The 21248-nt window shown below is 39.9% G+C and overlaps 1 protein-coding gene across 2 annotated transcripts in view; it reads left to right on the top strand.

Moving 5' to 3' along the window:
- Positions 1-21248, top strand: part of ASTN1 (astrotactin 1) — a 289142-nt gene that overhangs the window by 100550 nt on the left and 167344 nt on the right. The window lies entirely within an intron of this gene.

Genomic DNA, 21248 nt, shown 5'->3' with positions numbered 1-21248 from the left:
AGGTAAGAATGTTATTGTGTAACAAAGTAGCTGATCATTTACCTTTAAAAATATGGAAACTCTTTTTCAGGCAAACCATCTGAGCTATTTTACATGATTTTGAGAATAGTGAAGATAATAGCTTACAAATAGCCCTAAAATGTAGTTCATTAGAGTAGTTTATCACCTAAAATGTAATTGGAAGCAAAGTTGAAGACTGCTTTGCAAGAAAGACATCTGTGGAATTTGAAGTGAAACATAATTTTTGCAATAAGTATTTTAATCGATTGCTACCTACCCTTCAGCTGTTTTATACATTTGGCTGATTTGGAACACTGTCTTGTAACAGACTAAATATGGCATATACTGTATTTGCTGTACTGGGTGCCAGAGAAGAAGACCATTTGTTATGTCGTATATCTTTTTTTATGGTGGAAAATTAATTTGTTGTCTTGCTCTACAGAAGTATTGATATGTGAAAAGATTATACTAAGTTAAGTTAGAATAGAATAGAAGGGACTGTAGAGGTCTTCTAGTCCAGCCCCCTGCTCAAGCAGGATAACCTATACCCGTGATGGCGAACCGATGGCACACGTGCCAGAGGTGGCCAACTGGTCTTCACAGGTGCTGGAGCACTAGAAAATGGCCCCAAACAGCTGAAAAATGGCCTGGAAAATGACCAAAACCCAGGCAGTTTTCAGGCCATTTTCTGGGCTATTTTCTGGCTGTTCTTTGGGCATTTCTGGGCCAAACCTGGCCCGAAACCAGCCCGAAAACTGGCCTGGAAATGCCCCCAAATGGCCATAAAAATAGCCCAAAACCAGGCATGCGTGTGCTGGCCAGCTGGTCTTTGGGCTTCTTGCGCATGCACACACACACACATGCACATGTGTTGTAGCCCAGCAGGTGCTGTTGGAGCTGCCACCAGACTCCGACAGCGAGGGGCCCTATGAGTCGGCTCTGTAGGATGTGGAGGACCCTGGACAGGGTTCCGACTCCGAGCAGGGCGCAGAGAGGCTGGTTGGCCACCAGGAGGCACCTGAGCCTTGCATCAGTGGGGAGGAGACAAGGGAGAGTGAACCGGAGGCCAGTAGTGAGTTGTTCCTGGATGCATGCCATCGAAGAGCTACTAGGCATCAGGAACAATTACGCAATTACAGGAGGTGATTGCACTCAGCTGGTAGTCTTTAGGCTCCTCTCCAGACTATAAAAAGCTACTTGTGCACAGGCTCGTCTTTGTAGAAATCAACGCAGGATTGAATGTCGGAAGACATTACTGTGAGCTTGACAGGCTGGATTGCTGCCAAGCCTTATCTGTGTTTATTACTGCCTGAGTTTGTCTGAGTTGCTGCCAAGGTCCTTATCTGTTTGTTCTGCTTGGCTTTCAGCCACCAAGGTTTTTGTGTCTTGCTATTAAAGTACATTCCAGTTAAGCTTGTCTCGGCAGTCGTTACTGGATGGAGGAGGGGGTCAGAACACACATGCATTCCGGTTTGGGCACTTGGTGCAGAAAAGGTTCGCCATCACTGACCTATACCATCTCAGACAAGTGACTGTCTAGTATCTTCTTAAAAACCTCCAGTGATGGAGTAATGGGAGTCCGTGGTGAAGAAAAGATTGGGAACCACTGGCTTAAGCTCCCAGCGACTGCCCAAATTCAGTCCCGAAAGAGGGAGACAACAAAGAGCAAGTTTGGGCTCTCAGGTAGAAGCAAGAGAGTCTTGGTTGAAAATGTGCTCCTTTGAGCTCCTGTTTCACATGCCCCACCATAGTTTATTTATAAAGAAAATGTCAGCGTTCCAAGTATCATGTAGAATTAAATCAGAGTCCAAGGCAAAATGATCCTTAAAGTTCCAATTTAATAAAGCAGACATCTTAGCACATCTGTGTTAATCCCAATTCTGGAAATGACATCAGAACCCCACCCAGTTAAAAGTTCATGATCTTGTCCTCACACCCACAATCCATCACATGGTCCAATCCTCTTCCTCCACGCTGGCATCCACACCCAGCTGCTTCCGGTCAGGTGTCAAAATACAGAGACAAAGGATGACCTTGGTTTCTAGTGAAGAATGACAACAATACATTGCACAATCCTACTCCTTTCTATTCCCCCCTCCCATCAACTATACTAAAGAAACATCATATTGAAATAAGAGAAAGTGTGGCAGGCCAAAATTCTAAAAGGAATATAATTGCAGGCCTGACAGACTGGATATAAACATGTCTTAAGAGTGCATGTTTTCCCGGTCCATTGCTCAGTTCTGGACTCCAAAAGGACCCTGATAGGATGCTCTTCACCATCTTGAGCAGGAGAAGAATCTTAATGTCAAAAAAATAGGAAAATGCAGTTTTGATAAATTGAATATTGACATAGTACTGTTTTGCTTAAAATTGATGTCTGGTGTAGTTTTCTGTTAATCAGAAGTCAGCAGATAATAATCTATAAGGTAGACCTTGATTCATGACTGTAATTGAGCCAGGCATTATAGTTGTAAATCATGCCAGTCATTAAGCAGGCCACATGACTGATCTAATTTTACATGATTTTTTTCTGTGGTAGTCATTAAGCAAATCACCATGGCTATAAGCAAAAACTGCAGTTGTCAGCGTTCCAAGTATCCTGTAGAATTAAATCAGACTCCAAGGCAAAACGATCCTTAAAGTTCCAATTTAATAAAGCAGACATCTTAGCACATCTGTGTTAATCCCAATTCTGGAAATTTCATCAGAATCCCACCCAGTTAAAAGTTCATGATCTTGTCCCCACACCCACAATCCCTCACATGGTCCGATCTTCTTCTTCCATGCTGGCGTCTCCTCCCAGCTGCTTCCGGTCAGGTGTAAAAGTGTGGAGACAAAGGATGACCTTGGCTTCTAGACAAGAATGAAAACAATACATTCCACAATCCTATTCCTTCTATTCCCCCCTCCCATCGACTATACTAATGAAACAGCATATTGAAATAAGAGAAAGTGTGGCAGGCCAAAATTCTAAAAAGAATATAATTGTAGGCCTGACAGCAGTCTTTAAGTGAATCCATTGTCTGCATAGTGGGCATTTTTTTTGCTGAAAACTGGAAGTAAATGCTGGTTTCCGACATAGCAGTTATAAGTTGCATTTACGTGAATGCAGGGTTTTGTAAACAGCCCTAAATGTGACCTGGTTACTGAGTGCCCAAAGTCACATGACTGTGGGGAGAGTAGCCATCAGAACTTTGAATCCGGGTTGTAAGTACCTTTTTAGGGTCTGTCGTAATTTTGAACAATCCTATAAGTCAAGGACTTTAACTCAGAGGTTAAAGTCTCAGAGGTTAAAGTCCAACCTTCTCATGACAAAGTATAAATAGAAACTAAAAAAACTAGAAGGCAGGTTGTGAAAGTCATGGCCTCCATCCTGCCTGCACTATTTTTGTTTCTCTTATTGCAAGAAAGGCGTGACCCGTCAAATGCGTGATCGACAATTCCACGCTGATAAAACCGCGCCGATGAAACCACGCCCACCATCAACAAACAATATAATGGGACGCGAAAACAACATTATAAAGGGTTAGGGTTAGGGTTATAATGTTGTTTTCATGTCCCATTATGTTGTTTGTTGATGGCGGGCGCGGTTTCGTCTGCGCGGTTTTGTTGGCGCAGATTTGACGATCGTGCATTTGTCGGTGAACCCAAGAAAGGAAGTGCACCATGTACTTCTTGTATAGAATTGTTTGGATACCAGCCAGTCCACTATTGTTATTTCAGACTATTGTTATCCAACTACTGAATTTATTTTGGAATAGATTGTTGAATCCAAACAACCAGCAGGGAAAGAGGAAAGAGACCCGTGGCTCAAAAACGGAGAATGAAAAAGACTTCTTACCTGTTGACTACTTTGGCCTCACATCTTTTGGCAAATACAATATTTATTTATTTTTAATTTTCTTCTCGCTCTTAACAAGTGTTAGGCTTCTTCCAGCTTGTGAGCAGAATATTGTTCTAGAAGACAGAATACTTGCAAGGGTAAAAAGAAAGTCTGTTTTAGAGATTTAGTAGGAAATGTAGTTGCAGTTTTCCTTACTCTGATATACATTTGCATTTTCCCCATCTTCCTTATTTAATTGTTAGTAGGTTAATATAACACGGGATCTTTCTGAATTAGTTGAATTAATTTCCAAACTCATTACCCTTTTTATGGGTAGTGGCATATTATTAAAACTACTCATTCTCCATGTAGCACACATCTTTACTATTTTTTTAAAAAAAAATAGTAATCGTATGTTTATCTTTCCAATTCATTTATCACTGCAACAAATGATAGAGCCGAGGTGGCGCAGTGGTTAAATGCAGCACTGCAGGCTACTTCAGCTGACTGCAGTTCAGCAGTTCGGCTGCTCAAATCCCACCAGGCTCAAGGTTGACTCAGCCTTCCATCCTTCCGAGGTGGGTAAAATGAGGACCCAGACTGTGGGGGCAATATGCTGACTCTGTAAACCGCTTAGAGAGGGCTGAAAGCCCTATGAAGCGGTATATGTCTAACTTGCTATGCTGCTGCTAAATGTTATCTCTTACTCAAATGGGCATGGAGTTTTTGAGTCTATAGAGTATAACAAATGGGACTGTGAACAGCTTCATGGTCCCTTTGACCGATTTCTACCCAAAAAAATTGAAAGAGGGAAGGGAGGGGAAGAGAGATGGTCAGAAAAATAAACCTTTAGCTATGTTATAATATGTTAAGATGTATAAGGAAGTAATAAATGGGCCATGTACAAATATGTCAATTTTGTCACTGGCATAGAATGTGAGGCATTATATAGTACCATGATAGAACAACAAACAATTTTATGTCATAACTTTGTGTAATTTAACATCGTGAATGATGCATTCATAGCAGTCCAAAAAGAAAAATTCGTTCAGAAAAATGTCAGTTTATACAGTATGTGTAAAACTATTGCCAGAATGAAGAGTTTGAAGACATTAGTCTCTCAATGAAAAATGGTTCCTAAAACATGTCATAAGTCTTATATATATTGGATGTGTCGATGCCATTCAATTGGAAAAATAACAGGAGGTATGAGAAAAAAATGCCAAGATAGATTAGGATTGACCAAGCTTTGATGGACTGGTGAAGTCTTCCTTTTTGGAAGATACAGATTATATGGTAATTGTTGCCCTTTGTAGTCATCAAATAGAATATGGTACCATATGCGGTGGGCGTTCTGCTCCAATTCTTTCAAAACTCAACCTAGCTTGGCCAACTTGACTTTGAATTATGTGGGATGTGTACAGTACACGAGTGAAGCTTTCTGCTCAAGCGAACAATTGAAGTTGTAAACCTGTATGTGTTTCTGCAGTTCTGAATCTCTGGATAAAAAAACATGCACCAGAGGTGTCATAAAATCTCTTTTTTCAACCCTTTGTTTGACATGCTGTTGAGAAAAAAGAAACAAGATTAGTGTTGAAGAGGTAGAGCGTTCCTTTTTAAGTGGGGCTGAGGAATCCTACAATGTCTTTTGCAAGCAAAGGATAATTAGCAGGAGTCAACATGGCATCAGGCAGCCCTGATATCGGGGACGAGGCTGGTTAATGAAGCCTGCTTTAATGAGAAACGTCAGTATCCCTCTCAGATTGCTGCCAGAACGGGCTTTCTTCTGTCACGTTTTGCTTTTGATTAGTTCTGGATAAAGATTAATAATGGCAAAAACAAAACTGCAAGCAGCATTTAGAGCCTTTTCTTTTACCCCAACCAGGCTGCCTGCTAACTGTCTGAAAGACTCTTTAATTATGCGCCCAAGCCTTCCTTAAAATAAAGGACAAGGGACTGTTCTGACCCCCCTCCTTGCTCGTTCAGAAACGACAGCCACACACACAGCTTGCAAAGGAATGTCTTTATCAGTCCCGGCGTTTGCTGGCTGCAAGCCCAAAATAAACATAAATAAATTCTCTGGCAAAAAGTTAAACAGCAAATGCAAAAACAAACTCTCACAGCAAACCAGGTTTACATAAAGCAAATCACTTATCCAAGTGCTTCTTTGAATCATGAACACGAACTAGACCAGGAACGGAACTAACAAAGGAACGAACGACGTTGACTTCTGCAACTAAGGCGTGGCACCATCAGTCTTTTATCCACAGGAGGAGATCCTTAACGAGCCCCAGCTGCTTGTTATCTTCTCCTGTGAGCATCCTGAAACCACTCACAGGAGATTTCTGTGTCTGTCTGATAGCAGCTCCAAAGGTTCCTACCGAGCAACAACAGGGACCATCTTATAATCCAGTGCTGAGTTTTACCTCATAATCTCTATGCACATAAGTTAATTTATATTTCCACTTTTTCTTTCTGTTTTCTGTGTAATGGTGCTGTCTCACAGACATGCACTTGGCTTTTTTCCTCAGAAAAATGGCCCAAAAGATAGTGCTTTCTATCTTTGTATTGCGAGTTAGTACTATTTAGATTTATTATTAAATCCACATCACAATAAGGAATGGAACATCTCTATACTGTGTGTCTTCTAGCCTCTGTTTAGAATTGGATAAAGTGTTGCATTGTGTGATTCTAGCTTTGTTTGAAGATGAGAAAACGAAGAGAGAGAAACTGCTGTTTTCAGTCCATCAGCACGGCACTGTTTTGGAGATAAAATGGAGGCAAGATAACTTCATATGCTTCCACCAGACTCTGACAGCGAGGGGCCTATGAGTCGGCTCTGGAGGATGTGGAGGACCCAGGACAGGGTTCCGACTCCGAGCAGGACGCAGAGAGGCTGGTTGGCCACCAGGAGGTGCCTGAGCCTTGGATCAGTGGGGAGGAGACAAGGGAGTGTGAGTCTGAGGTCAGCAGTGAGTTGTTCCTGGATGCTCGGCACCGAAGAGCTAATAGGCATCAGGAACAGTTGCACAAGTACAGGAGATAATTGCACTCAACTGGTGGTCATTAGGCTCCTCTCCAGACTATAAAAGGACTGCTTGTGCACACACCCTTCTTGCAGAAGTCAACACAGGAACTAATGTCGGAGAACATTATTGTGAGCTTGGCAGGCTGGATTGCTGCCAAGCCTTATCTGTGCTGGATTGCTGCCCAAGCTTGTCTGTGCTGGTTTGCTGCCAAGGACCTGTCTGTCTGTTAATTAAATGCCATAACTTATCGTTGGCTCGGAGTGTGTGTTGTTGTGGGACAAAGGGGTTCAGAACAGATTACTATGCATGTACAGGGCAGAGCAAATTAAATAGCAGAAGGTGGGTTGGACTGGACCATTGTAATCAGAGATGGCTTCCAAAGTGTGAGGGAGAAATGTCTATTCTTCTAATCAGCACTCTGAACATTGGAGGTTGATAGCCAATCTCATGTTTTCTCCCAGCACTTTTGGGCTGGCATCTTCAACAAGGCTATGCCATTGAGTATTCACCTTTGAAACAGACTATCTGCCATATCCTGCCAAAACTTAAAAGGGATTCTGCATTGGGTGGGGGGGGGGAGTGATTGTTATCAACCTGCCAAATCCTGCTAGATAACACTTGGCATTTTTTAAGAACAGCCAGGATAGTGCCTGTGGAACATGGTAAGTTAGCCCAATGCTAACCATAGGACAGCAAATAATATAGCAAACTGAAACTAACAATGGTTTACTGTTCTGACCCCCTCCTCCATCCAGTAATGACAGCCAAGATAAGCTTAACTAGAATGTACTTTTAATAGCAAGAAGCCAAAATCTTGGTGGCTGAAAGCCAAGCAAACAAACTGATAAGGACCTTGGCAGCAAGTCCAACAAACCTTGGCAGAAATTCAGACAAACCTTGGCAGCAATCCAGCCTGCCAAGTTAGTTACGTTCTCTTTAGTCAATGCGTTGACTTTTGCAAGAGGGGCGTGTCACAAGCAGTCTTTTTTATAGTCTGGAGAGGAGCCTAATGACCACCAGTTGAGTGCAATTACCTTGTTCTTGACGCTGAGTAGCTCTTCGATGGCATGAATCCAGAAACAACTCACTGCTGGTTTCTGGATCACTCTCCCTTGTCTCCTCCTCACTGGTCCAAGGCTCAGGCACCTCCTGGTGGCCAACCAGCCTCTCTGCGCCCTGCTCGGAGTCGGAACCCTGTCCAGGGTCCTCCACATCCTCCAGGGCCGACTCATAGGCCCCTCGCTGTCAGAGTCTGGTGGCAGCTCCAACGGCTCCTGCTGGGCCACAACAGTTTACTATCTGCCCTCTATTTTTACCAGCTATCTTTAGTCAGAGCTTTTTTTCCACCCGTCTCAGTCTTGCCTGCCTGAGGGGAAAAAGTGATGGAAACAATGGATGGCTAAAGCACTCACTTTTAGCTCTGGCCTCCTGCCTTTCTACGTGGAATTAGAAAGGGAAATTATTAATATGTTTGTTCCCATCTAGATTTGGACTGCAGTCTTTTAAGTCCTTAATGATCTGTCTGTTTTTTTTCCTTAACTGTAGCAAGCCGAAGGGATTAATAATGCATACTTATACATGCACTATGAGAATTCCTTTTAATTTAGTGGCATTAACTCTTTGAAAGGTTCCACCTCAAAACCGCGTTCGACTAAAGTGCGCTCGACGAAACCGCGTAGCTGACGTCATCACAGGGTGACAACAGCGCGGAGACAGAAGCACGCTGTAAAAGCTAAACCTAAAATTAACCCTTAAACCTAAACCTAACCCCCCTAAACCTAATCCTAAATCTAACCCTAAACCTAACCCTTAACCTAACCTTAACCCTAACCCTAACCCTTAACCTAACCCTAACCCTTAACCTAACCCTAACCCTTAACCTAACCCTAAAGCTAACCCTAAACCTAACCCTTACCTTAAGTTGAATCGGCTTGCTTTCAAAGCGCTATTTAAAGCGCCCTTCTTTCTCCGCGCTGGCTGTTGTCGCCCTGTTGATGACGTCAGCGACGCAATTTAATCGGGCGCGCTTTAATCGAGCGCGGTTTTGTCGTGCCACGCTTTGAAAGGTAGGTTGGTACATAGGATTGCATCCTTGCTTTCAATGATACTCTTTCTGCTCAAATAATTAAATTGACCTGGTAGATGCTGGAGGAAGTGTGGAAATTTTGGGATAACTCCTTTAGATGGAAGCTGGGACTTAACCTGACAGAGTGTTCTGCATACAAAATATTGAACAAATGACGAAAGAATAAGCATACTCCATACAGACAAATCAGACATCTCAGAAAGAAGACCTCAAAAATCAAACTGGGATTTTTAATTTTTTTCTAAATTAGGAGGAGAATCCAGTCAGGTGATTTCACATTTAACTTTATAAATTGATTATAGGTTTATCTTTTTATTTTCATACAGTATTTAATTGAGAAACCCTTCCTTCCTCTCTTCACAACATGGTTCTTTAGTATGTCATTCATATCTTGCATTGATCCACCTTATAGAATTCTCAAAATTATGGAAATATAAGATATTGTTGCTGGCAGTGACTGTCACAAGTGAGATCCAATTCATTCATTCTAATATGAATCATTTTCCAAAATAGTGTTTTAAAGATTGCTACCAAATATGAAAAAAACCACATCTCTTAGGCATTAAACTTTAAATTATTTTTAGAAAATGATTTTTCTTATGAACATTATTTTTAATATGAGTTTAATATGAATAGTGAAATAATTCCCAGATTTTGGATGAATATAAAACTACGCATTTAAATTATAATCACTCTTTCAAAGAGAAATAACCAAGTTTTCAGTTAAAAAAAGTACAGTATGTAGTATTGTAAAGATGACACAGAATTTTGTTCAAAATGGAAATCATTCACCGCATGGATTTATGCCTCGAACAAAATTTGAAGTTTTCAATATCTATATTTCAATTGGGATACTTAAATCAGAGTAAATTATAGATTTTGGCTCAATCTACTGTGTGTGTGTGTGTGTGTGTGTGTGTGAGAGAGAGAGAGAGAGAGAGAGAGAGAGAGAGAGAGAGGAGAGAGAGAGATAAACAGGGACAGAAAAAGAAAGAAAGAAAGAAAGAAAGAAAGAAAGAAAGAAAGAAAGAAAGAAAGAACACACTTTATTTAGTGATTCATACTGTATTGATTGTAGGTCTTGTTTATCCTTGAGCAATACGTTATATTCAATTATTTATAATTAATTAACAATACATTAGAAATAATATCCTAGTAATATTAGATCTCTTATTTACTTACTTATTTACTTACTTGTGTTCTGCTTTTTTATTCTCTTTAGTCTTTTATATTGTTTATAGGGTTTTTTTTCAAATGTTTATTTAAAAAAGGAAAAAAAGTAAGATACTTGGCTAACTGTGGGTTAGAAACACATTTGTTATTGCTTCAGTAGTACCACCCACATTGGTTCTTCTAAGTTAATTAGTTTGTGGAGTAAGAGTTAGTGTAAATAAATAAGTTTATTGTTGTAGCCAAGGGATGTAATAATGTAACATAGCATAAAATATAGTAAAATCAACTGATAATAAAATAAAGAAATAAAGAGTATTGGATGCAAGCAAAGTAAATCACGGCTATGATTAAAAACTTAAATATTTCTTTCTCACCTTAAATGACGAAGCAAAAACCGGTAAGGTTTGAGCCTTTAAAATCCATTTACCATCCATAATTTGTCACCTTATCTGGAAGATGGGGGGGCATATCAATTTAATAAACAAACAAACAGATAAATTTGGCCTTGATCTCATTGTAAATGGAGACGGTGGAGGACGCAGTGAGTCATGTCTTGCATTTGACTGATGTCACAAGAACACAGATGCTGTTTAAAAGAATGCTGACACAATCAGTCTTTGAGATATGCCAAAGTAATAGAAATGCTTTCCTAGTGGGGGATAATAGATTTTGGGAGGAGCTTCTGTGCTTTTTATATTGATGAAAAGATGAGAATTTGGAAGATGTACAAGTAAGTCCTCAACTTAACAACCATTTGTTTACCGAATGTTTGAAGTCACTGTTGCACTAACAAATGTAACTTGCAACCAGTCCTTGCAATTATGACTTTTATAACATCCTCATGGTCACATGATTCAAAATGTGGACACTTGACAACCTGCCTTTATTTACAATGGTTGCATGTGTCAGGGTCACATGATGACCATTTGCAATCTTCCCACCTAGCTTCCCACAAGCAAAATCACTGGGGAAGCTGCAGAGGTGGGTTCCTACCAGTTTGCACCTATTCGGTAGAACCGGTTCGTCAAATCTACCGAACCGGTGAGAAGAGGTTCCACCAGTGGACCCGGAAAGCAGGCCACACCTACAGAAGAGGTTCCAAAAGTTTTTGAAACCCACCACTAGTCCTTGGATATGATTATTCTACACTACCATGCTCATATTTATAAAACTCAGTGCCTCTGTGAGAGGTAAGGATGACTACTGCGTTTGTGGTACAATTAGAACATGGCGTGTGTTGAAGTTGTTTTAACGCAAACCAAAGATGCCTTTTAAAAAACAAGTTTACATCAGATTCTTATGCATGGCAGTGCTGTGTGTGAGGTAATTTAAGGTGGTTCTGACAAGTGTCGTCGGCATCTTCATATCCGGTCACATGGGCAGCAAGCCACTCCCATCCGGTCACATGGGTGGCAAGCCACTCCCATAAAGGAGGCCACACCCACAGAGTAGGTTCGAACAATTTTTGAAACCCACCACTGGGAAGCTGGATTCGCTTAATGACTCCATGATTCTTTTAACAATTGCAGTGATTCACTTAACAACTGTAGCAAAAAAGGTGACTGAATCAGGCGTGACTCACTTAACAACAAGCCTTGCTTAGCAACAGAAATGCAGTTGCATATGTAATGGCATATGTAATGGCTTTTTTTTTTAAAAAAAAAAAGCTTATTTCTAATAACAGTTCTCTGTTCCAAAAACTTAAGTTCTCCTAAAGAGGATGAGAGTCATTGTTTTGAATATTGGTTTTGTGTGGGTGATGTTTCTGGTCTAGAATACATGTACGTATCTGTGGAAGAAAATTTGCATTTTTCAAAGGATAACAAGCTGTTGCTAGGTGACACTATTTGCCATTGCCTAAGTTGCAGCCGGCAGCCAGTAAAAGTTTGTGTCTTTTAGATTGTCAATAAAATTAAAATTCACCCAGGTTGCAGAAACCTTCTGTATCAGTTAGCAATTTATTATAAAAGAGTATTGGAACTGAATTTTAACAATATTATTAAGGGAAACACCATTTGTTTTGCAATCATAGCTATAATTGGTGATAGTAAACCATGTCACTTTCAAGACATCGTTATTATTTCAAAATGTTCTAGAATTAACATTTGTATAGAACAAATGTTCTAAAATTGCATTTCTTTGTGTATTATCTTTTTTCCTTTGCATACTATATTTGATTGGTCAGTGACCATAAATAAAAATATTCCTTGAAAAAATATATGCATATATTGTAAATGAATAGTAGCAAACTTAGATGTTTGGCATAGTCCTTGACTTACAATCACAACTGAGCCCAAAATTTCTGTTGCCAAGTGAGACAGTTGTTGTTTGAGTTTTTTCCGGTGGTGGGTTTCAAAAATTGTTCGAACCTACTCTGTGGGTGTGGCCTCCTTTGTGGGAGTGGCTTGCCGCCCATGTGACCGGATGGGAGTGGCTTGCCGCCCATGTGACCGGATATGAAGATGCCGACGACACTTGTCAGAACCACCTTAAATTGCCTCACACACAGCACTGGCATGCATAAGAATATGATGTAAACTTGTTTTTTAAAAGGCATCTTTGGTTTGCGTTAAAACAACTTCAACACACGCAATGTTCTGATTGCACCACAAACGCAGTAGTCATCCTTACCTTTCACAGAGGCACTGAGTTTTATAAATAGGAGCATGATAGTGTAGAATAATCATATCCAAGGACCAGTTGTGGGTTTCAAAAAATTTTGGAACCTTTTCTGTAGGTGTGGCCTGCTTTCCAGGTCCACTGGTGGAACCTCTTCTAACTGGTTCGGTAGATTTGATGAACCGGTTCTACCGAATAGGTGCGAACTGGTAGGAACCCACCTCTGGTCTGAGGCTAAATCATAGACCTTTGGAATTGTGGTAATAAAGTTAATAAAAAATAAGATTAGTTTGAATGATTAGTTTGAATGGGTAGTCTGCAATTGAACCAAGACAAATTAAGAGACAGAGGTCAAGTAAGAGAATAAGATTTGAACAAAAAATAGTAAGCCAAATGAAAGACTTGAGATAAGGGAGGAGGAGGAGGAAATCTTAACTAAATCTAGTTTATTTCACCAATTTGCTACACATTTCTATATCCTGTCCTTGCAAGGCATTGTTACTTCCATAAGCCCATGCATTGTTGTTCTTCCATTTCTTTCAAACCCAGCCCTGGATATATTTATTTTGCAGTTAAATCCATGCTCATTATCTTTACGTGATCACGTGGCACGCCAAAACCGCGGTAGACTAAAGCGCGCCCGACGAAAGCGCGTACGTGACGTCATCAGCAGCGCGACAAATAAAATTAAAAATAAATAAAATTAAAATTAAAATAAAATTAAAGCAAGCCGATTCACATAAAGGTAAGGGTTAGGGTTAGGGTTAGGGTTAGGGTTAGGTTAAGGGTTAGGTTTAGGGTTACGTTAAGCGTTAGGGTTAGGTTAAGGGTTAGCGTTAGGTTTAGCGTTAGGTTAAGGGTTAGGTTTAGGGTTAGGTTTAGGGTTAGGTTAAGGGTTAGGCTTAGGGTTAGGTTTAGGGTTAGGTTTGGGGGGGTTAGGTTTAGATTTACGCATTAATTTTAAGTTTAACGTTCACAGCGTGCTGTTATCGTCGCGCTGTGATGACGTCACGTACGCGCTTTCATCGAGCGCACTTTAGTCTACCGCGGTTTTGTGGTGGAACCCGTGATCAAGTCACTTCAATGTACTTTTTTCATTACTCAGTTACAGTATGTTTATATTGAGCTGGGATGATTCATTCCCTATCCATTCTTGACCATCACTTCTATTTTTATCACACATACCTCAGAAGCCCTTTGTCACTTCATAAAATGTTGATGTTTAATTTGATATACGCACTTCTTATTTTTACATAACATTTTTGTACACAGATATTTTATCTCCTACTCATTTTTCACAAAAGATTATAAACTGTCTGCCATTTTTTTGTCAGCATTTGACCAGCCAGGTAATCGCTGACTTACAACCATTCATTTCGTGAAAGTTCAAAGTTACAACACCATTGAAAAAAAAAACTTATGACTGATTTTCACATTTATGACCACTGGACCATCCCCATGGCCCTGTGATTTGGGTGCTTGGCAACTGGCATGCATTTATGATAGTTAACCCTGTCCTAGGGTTCTGTGATTATCACTTCCCAGCCAGTTTCTCCTTCCGTCTTGATACATTAATTTTCACATTCATTACCCTTGTTGCTATATATAGTCTACTTAAGTTCGTTCCAATCATCAGCCAATGATATGGTATCAACTTCCTACAAAAAGCACAGGTACATTCATATCCCCAGCCAACAAGCCACAACTATGATACATCGAATAACTAAGTAGGCATCAATTCTACTTAATAATCATCATATTCTTCATTAAATGGCAAACTCTTGGCTCCATATGGATACAAAATACTCCAAAATTCAAGCAATTCTTTTAACATTGTTTTTCAAAATCAATAAATGCATAGTTATCTTTCTCATTTATACATTTCTTAGGGATCTGCTGAACAGCAGACATTCACTGCCTGGCACAATACTTTACCACATTTCCATAATTTTATTCATTGTAACTTTTTGTGCCCTTTCACTCAGAATTCTATTAAACACTTTCCGAGGGCAGACTTAACAAACTAATGTCCCTGTAGTTTTTACATTTGCCCTTGCTAATTTTCCAGGGAAATGATAATGGCATTATTCTAGTTTTTACACACACATAGAGACACTTTACAAATGCCTCACTTTCCATTAGAAAACCACATCCGTATTTATATATTTGAACTTCCACTATCTATACCTGCAGTTTTGCCATTCTTCAACATTCTCATAACATTTATGGTTTAATTTGCATCATTTCTTTTTCTGGGACACGAATATTTATACAATTAATATAACTCTACTCTTCAATATGTCATTAGCATATTGATCTTATTCCAGGATTGCCTCACTTCAGTTTCATTCATAATAATTGATCAATTTTACTTACTTCAAATCATTTTTGTGTCCATCAAAATTTTATCTACATTCTTTAATCTTAACTCTTTTCTACTTTCTTTGATTACATTGCTGCAGATTTTTCTTACTGTACTAATCACTGTTTTTCTCTCATAATTTTTCCAGCAGTCATTCTAACTTGTATGCTTTTTATTCATGCACTCTTTTGCTTCTTCATTCTACAGAGCATCCTTTTTGTATTTAATGTAAAGCCCCACACAAATTCTATAGCAGTTAGACTTATATACCGCTTCATAGGGCTTTCAGCCCTCTCTAAGCAGTTTACAGAGTCAGCATACTGCCCCCACAGTCTGGGTCCTCATTTCAACCACCTCGGGAGGATGGAAGGCTGAGTCAACCTTGAGCCGGTGAGATTTGAACTGCCGAACTGCAGATAGCAGTCACCTGAAGTGGCCTCCAGTACTTCACTCTAACCACTGCGCCACCTCGGCTCTTCAGAATTCAGAATTCAGAAACAAAATTATTTTCACTTCATTCCAGGCAATTTCCATATTCTCTTTCCTTATGGATACTTGCACTACACTGTTGGATCATTGTTGTGACTCAGCAGATGTCTGCTGTGAGTCTTTTCGGGATACAAGATTCATTATGCAGCTGGGGCTTGTTAGGGGCAGGTTTGGAGATAAAAGGACGGATACTGCCACGCCCTAGTCGCAGGAGTCAACGTTCCTTCGTGCGTTCCTTGATCCTTGATTGTGGTTTCTTTGCTGTACACTTGGAAAAGTGGTTTGACTTCTGTAACCCTGATTCGTAGAGACTTTGGAAGAAGGGCTTTGCTTTCGTTTGATTCACCTTGTATTGCCGTAAGAAAGATTTGTGTTTCAGTCCGTTATCTTCTGGCAGAGACTTCAATTAGTTTAGTTTGGCTCGCAGCCAGTTTGAACTGAGAACTGATAAAGAAAGTTCCTTTTAAGTTTATTTGTCTTGCCGTTTGTTAAGAGCCACGAAGGAGAGACAGAACAGATAATCATCTTTTTTTTAAAGATATATTTTTATTCTTTTTAAACAAGACAACACATACAAAACAAAGCAAGAGAGGAAAGAAGAACAACTTTCCTCCATTTCATCAAGCATGTCGTTTGGTTTACAAGTTTTAGTGCATCAATTCTTAAAGTTAGGATTAACATCACTGGTTTACATTAAACATAACTGAATGTTTCACTGTCATTGAGCATTATGTGTTCAAATTACCATTAATATTCTTTCATTTGTAACAATCCTTATTTCCTTGAATTCATAATTATCTATCAAATAACAACGAGTCTTTAAAGTATTATAGTATCACCTATCTCCAAGGAGAAAAAGCAGAGATTGGAACAAAGAATTCCCATTGGTTTATAATAAACATTCATATTTTCAATTGACCATAATGTCGCCAATCATCCAGAATTCCAAGAATGGTTTCCCATTATTAATTATTAATCCATATAGTGGTTAAGTATTTCAATTCATGTATATGTCAATTATTCCTTACATCATCATTGATCCATTTAATATACAAAGATCTTTCTAATATAAAATGGTCACTACATACAATTATACCAAAGTAATCGTCTTTTAATGCCCTCCCCCCCATTCAGGAGTTACACTTCATTTTCCTGCAGCCATTCTTCTTTAATTCTGTTCTTCCATTGCCGTTTCTTTTCCAAGGTCACATAATCAGAACCCCTCATCAGTCTTCTACCTTTCACTGATTCTCTCATTCTTTCCTCATCAAATCTGTAATAGCTTTAAATGGATGCTCTTTCATCATTTATATGTATGAATAGAATCATGCTTAAATGAACCATTTGGAGCAAAGAGCCTCTTCTATTTGAAAAGAGGCTGTTTAGTATCTAATGACTGGATATCAACTAGTCGCTAATCTCATTCATTCTTGGCTCTCTCAAAGCCCAGTTTTTCTATATTCTTTTGTCTCTTTCTCAGTTGTTTATATCTCTCACAATAATATTTTCCCCTGCATCACCTTAAACATATTCCTGACTGTTCTGTTATCACCATTCAATGAAATATGACATGCAACTATCATCAACCCATGAATTCCTATAGATATTTATTCTGACCCCCTCCTCCATCCAGTAACGAAGGCCGAGACAAGCTTAACTGGAATGTCACAGCACTTTATTAGCAAGAAACCAAAACCTCGGTGGCTGAAAGCCAAGCATAACAAACAGATAAGAACCTTGGCAGCAACTCAGACTTCAACAGATAACAGCTTCTCCAGCGTTAGGAATGACGTTGAATCCTGCAAAACCAGGCTCCTCCCAGTCTCTCTTTAAATACTATCTTGAGAGGAGCCTAATTACAATCACCTGGGTCCAATTATCTTTGGTAACTGCATAGCTGCTCTCTATGTTGATCTGCCCGGCATTGGCGGGCATCCAGGAACAACTCCCTTGGCTCCTCCCCACTGCTCCAATGCATGACGTCCAGATCACACTCCCTTGTCCCCACCCCACTGGTCCAAGGCTCAGGTGCCTCCTGGTGGCCAACCAGCCTCTCTGCGCCCTGCTCGGATTCAGAACCCTGTCCAGGGTCCTCCGCATCCTCCAGAGCCGACTCATAGGGCCCCTCGCTGTCGGAGTCAGGTGGCAGCTCCAACGGCTCCTGCTGGGCCACAACAGATATTGATATAGATATCATTTCAACAATATCAATTCTCTTTAGCCCTGTATGTCATATTTAAAGTGTAAGCTTCCACACCCTTGACAAAAGAGTGGATTTTTTTATAGGAACTTGCAAATTATATATATGTTCCATTAGAATTCTTAGGTTTGGGGTCAGTGGGTCCATAGCAGAGACAACCATGCCTCGGCCATTATTTCACCTCTTTCCTCCAAATTCATTAACTTTTAATGATCCATTAAAATAAGATTGTTACATTAAATAAATAGTAAGGTTATTTTCTGACAATGAAGATTTCAGGGTCTGATCTTAGCTATTCCACATGTGCTAATGGAAGAAGCTTATATTTTTTCTCCTTAGCTATTTCCTTAGAAAAAGTATGTTTACACACACACACACAAACACACCATGAAATCTCCATTGACAGCAACAAACATTTCCCCCTCTTTTTCTGCAATCTCTAGAATTCAAAGGGTAGGTGGGTTTCAAAGCAAATGATTAAGGGGGAACTTTCAAACTTTAAAGCTGACGTTAGAACATCATTTGTCAGCTGTGACCAGGGGGGCCTTTGCCCAGGTTTGCCTGGTGCAACAGTTGCGGCCCTATCTGGATCGGGAGGCCCTTCGGATGGTCACTCATGCCCTCGTCACCTCAAGACTGGATTACTGTAATGCGCTCTACATGGGGCTGCCCCTGAAGAGTGTTCGAAGACTGCAGTTGGTCCAGAATGCAGCCGCGTGAGCGATATTGGGTGTACCTAGATACACCCATGTTACACCTATCCTCCGCGAGCTGCACTGGCTCCCCATTGGTCTCCGGACGTGCTTCAAGGTGCTAGTCGTTACTTTTAAAGCCCTACATGGTTTAGGACCTGGCTACCTGAGAGACCGCCTCCTGCCATTTACCTCCCAACAACCAATAAGATCACACAGATTGGGCCTCCTCTGGGTGCCGTCGGCCGGTCAATGTTGGTTGGCAGGTCCCCGGGGAAGGGCCTTCTCTGTAGCTGCTCCGGCCCTATAGAACAATCTCCCCGTAGAGATCCGGACCCTCACCACTCTTCTGGCCTTCCGTAAAGCCACTAAGACCTGGCTGTTCTGGCAGGCCTGGGGCTGTTGATTAGTATCCAGCCCCACTCCAACTGTATGCATGTTGTTGAAATTTTTAATACTTGTATCCTTATTTTAAATTTTTTAATATATGTTTTGACTTGTCTGTAAGCCGCCCAGAGTCCCAAGGGAGTGGGCGGCATACAAATGTTAATAAATCTAAATCTAAATCTATTTAGATTCAATTACTTTATCTGTTCATATTAGAGACTGCAAAAATAAATCCTGAATAGTCTCCAGAAAATAGGCATTTAATATATTATATAGGTCAGCCTTCAAATGGAGGTGAGAGATTATTGAAGGTTGAAAACATAACTTTGAGAACTTGGACTTCTAAAAGGGATGAGTGGGCATCTGTTAAACCTAACTTTTTCTTCCTCCAGGAGCCTCTAATATATTAATTAGCTTAATTGATTTTTTGATTACTTAATCTTTGTCATGGCCATTGACACCTGCCACTGTAGCATCATTTCCCCAAGATTCCTTTGGCCGCCTCTGCAGCCTTATTTAAGCAAGCCCTTGCTCTGTGCCTAGGCCTTGTGCCAGAGTAGAAATTGGAGCTCCTGTGTGATACTTCGATTGGTTATTTCCAGACTTTTTCTGTTTTTGTTTTTCTGTTGATCATATTCTGTAAGCTTTTCAGAGTTAGAACAGATTTGGGCAGTTTACAAGTCTCATAAATAAACAAACTATTGGAGATCCTTAAGTTGTCAATGAGAGGATGTTATGATATGCAATTTGAAAACTGCAATCTTCACTTTTCCTTCCATAATAGTTTCTAGTCTTACATAAAGCAAGCACTGAGTTACTTGATATAGTGACAGGCTCTCGTACCATCCTCGTGACTTTGATATAGACCCCGAGCATAGCATAATATTGTGGCTAGTGCATAAAATAATTCAACATTTTTAAAATACTGATTTTAAAACAGGTCCTTAAAATTCTGATCTTATTTACTTTTCAACAGCAATGGACAGAAGACCTGCATTCTTCTCTAGAAATTTTTAATAGAATTAGGGTGTCGCCCCCCCCCCCCAGTGGTGGGTTTCAAAACTTGTTCGAACCTACTCTGTGGGTGTGGCCTCCTTTGTGGGAGTGGCTTGCCGCCCATGTGACTGGATGGGAGTGGCTTGCTGCCCATGTCACCGGATTGGAGTGGCTTGCCGCCCATGTGACCGGATATGAAGATGCCGACGACACTTGTCAGAACCACCTTAAACTACCTCACACACAGCACTGGCATGCATAAGAATATGATGTCAACTTGTCTTTTAAAAGGCATCTTTGGTTTGCGTTAAAACAACTTCAACACAAGCAATGTTCTGATTGCACCACAAACGCAGTAGTCATCCTTACCTTTCACAGAGGCACTGAGTTTTATAAATATGAGCATGATAGTGTAGAATAATCATATCTAAGGACCAGTGGTGGGTTTCAAAAAATTTTGGAACCTCTTCTGTAGGTGTGGCTTGCTCTTCTAACTAGCTCGGTAGATTTGACGAACCGGTTCTACCGAATAGGTGCGAACTGGTAGGAACCCACCTCTGCCCCCCCCCCCCATGCTCTTTAAATTATTTTTTCTATTTTATGTAAAATTCACTTTTCTGCTTTGGCAAATACTCAAGATGGGTTCTCACAGAGTTCGGAAAACTGAACTATGCAATAAATATAGCAACTGGTGAGTTTATTTATATACTGATCTCATTTTTCATGTGATGTACCTCACATAGTCCATGGTGACAGTTCGGTGACACGTCCAAATAATTGTGGGGATATCTAGTAATAGCCATCGAGATATAGTGAAATTGAGAGTAATATTAATTTATTGTATTAACCTGATATTCATTTATAAGGGAAATGCCTTATGTAAAACTGCTTCAAATTCTAGTTGAATTGATTTCAGCTTCCCTAGAGTGTATGAAAGCACAGAAGGTTTTATTACAGAATATTCTAATATTTTTCTTGGAAACTCCAGAAAATTCAAGGGGCAAATGTCATTCAAAATTCTATTTTGTTTTAGATGTTTTGTCTTTTCTATTAAATGCATAGATATGTGCATTATTTTAGTAAATATGAGAGGCTTTGGGCTTAAATTTGCATCTAATAGAATTACAAGAACTAACCCAAGGGTCGTATCTGACAAAAACACTCAGGGCTTTCTTAAATGTTTGCTTCTCAATTTCATTTGCAAGTATTTTTCCCTTAAGGAAAGGTAGACACATTTTCATTAGGCCAAAAACAAAAAGGGGATTGAAGTGTAGTAGCTATTATCATGTTCTTTCCCAGCCGTTGCTTCTGTTGTCTATTTAGTAATTCTCATTTATTTGTTTTTCCTAGTGGAGCAGATGATGGTTATTTTATTTTATTACAACAATC

Source organism: Thamnophis sirtalis, unplaced genomic scaffold (genome assembly GCF_051295495.1).
Source record: "Thamnophis sirtalis isolate CommonGarterSnake01/CBP01778 unplaced genomic scaffold, rThaSir2_p1.2 scaffold_12, whole genome shotgun sequence".
Taxonomy (NCBI): domain Eukaryota; kingdom Metazoa; phylum Chordata; class Lepidosauria; order Squamata; family Natricidae; genus Thamnophis; species Thamnophis sirtalis.
This window is presented reverse-complemented; position numbering and strand designations above follow the sequence as displayed.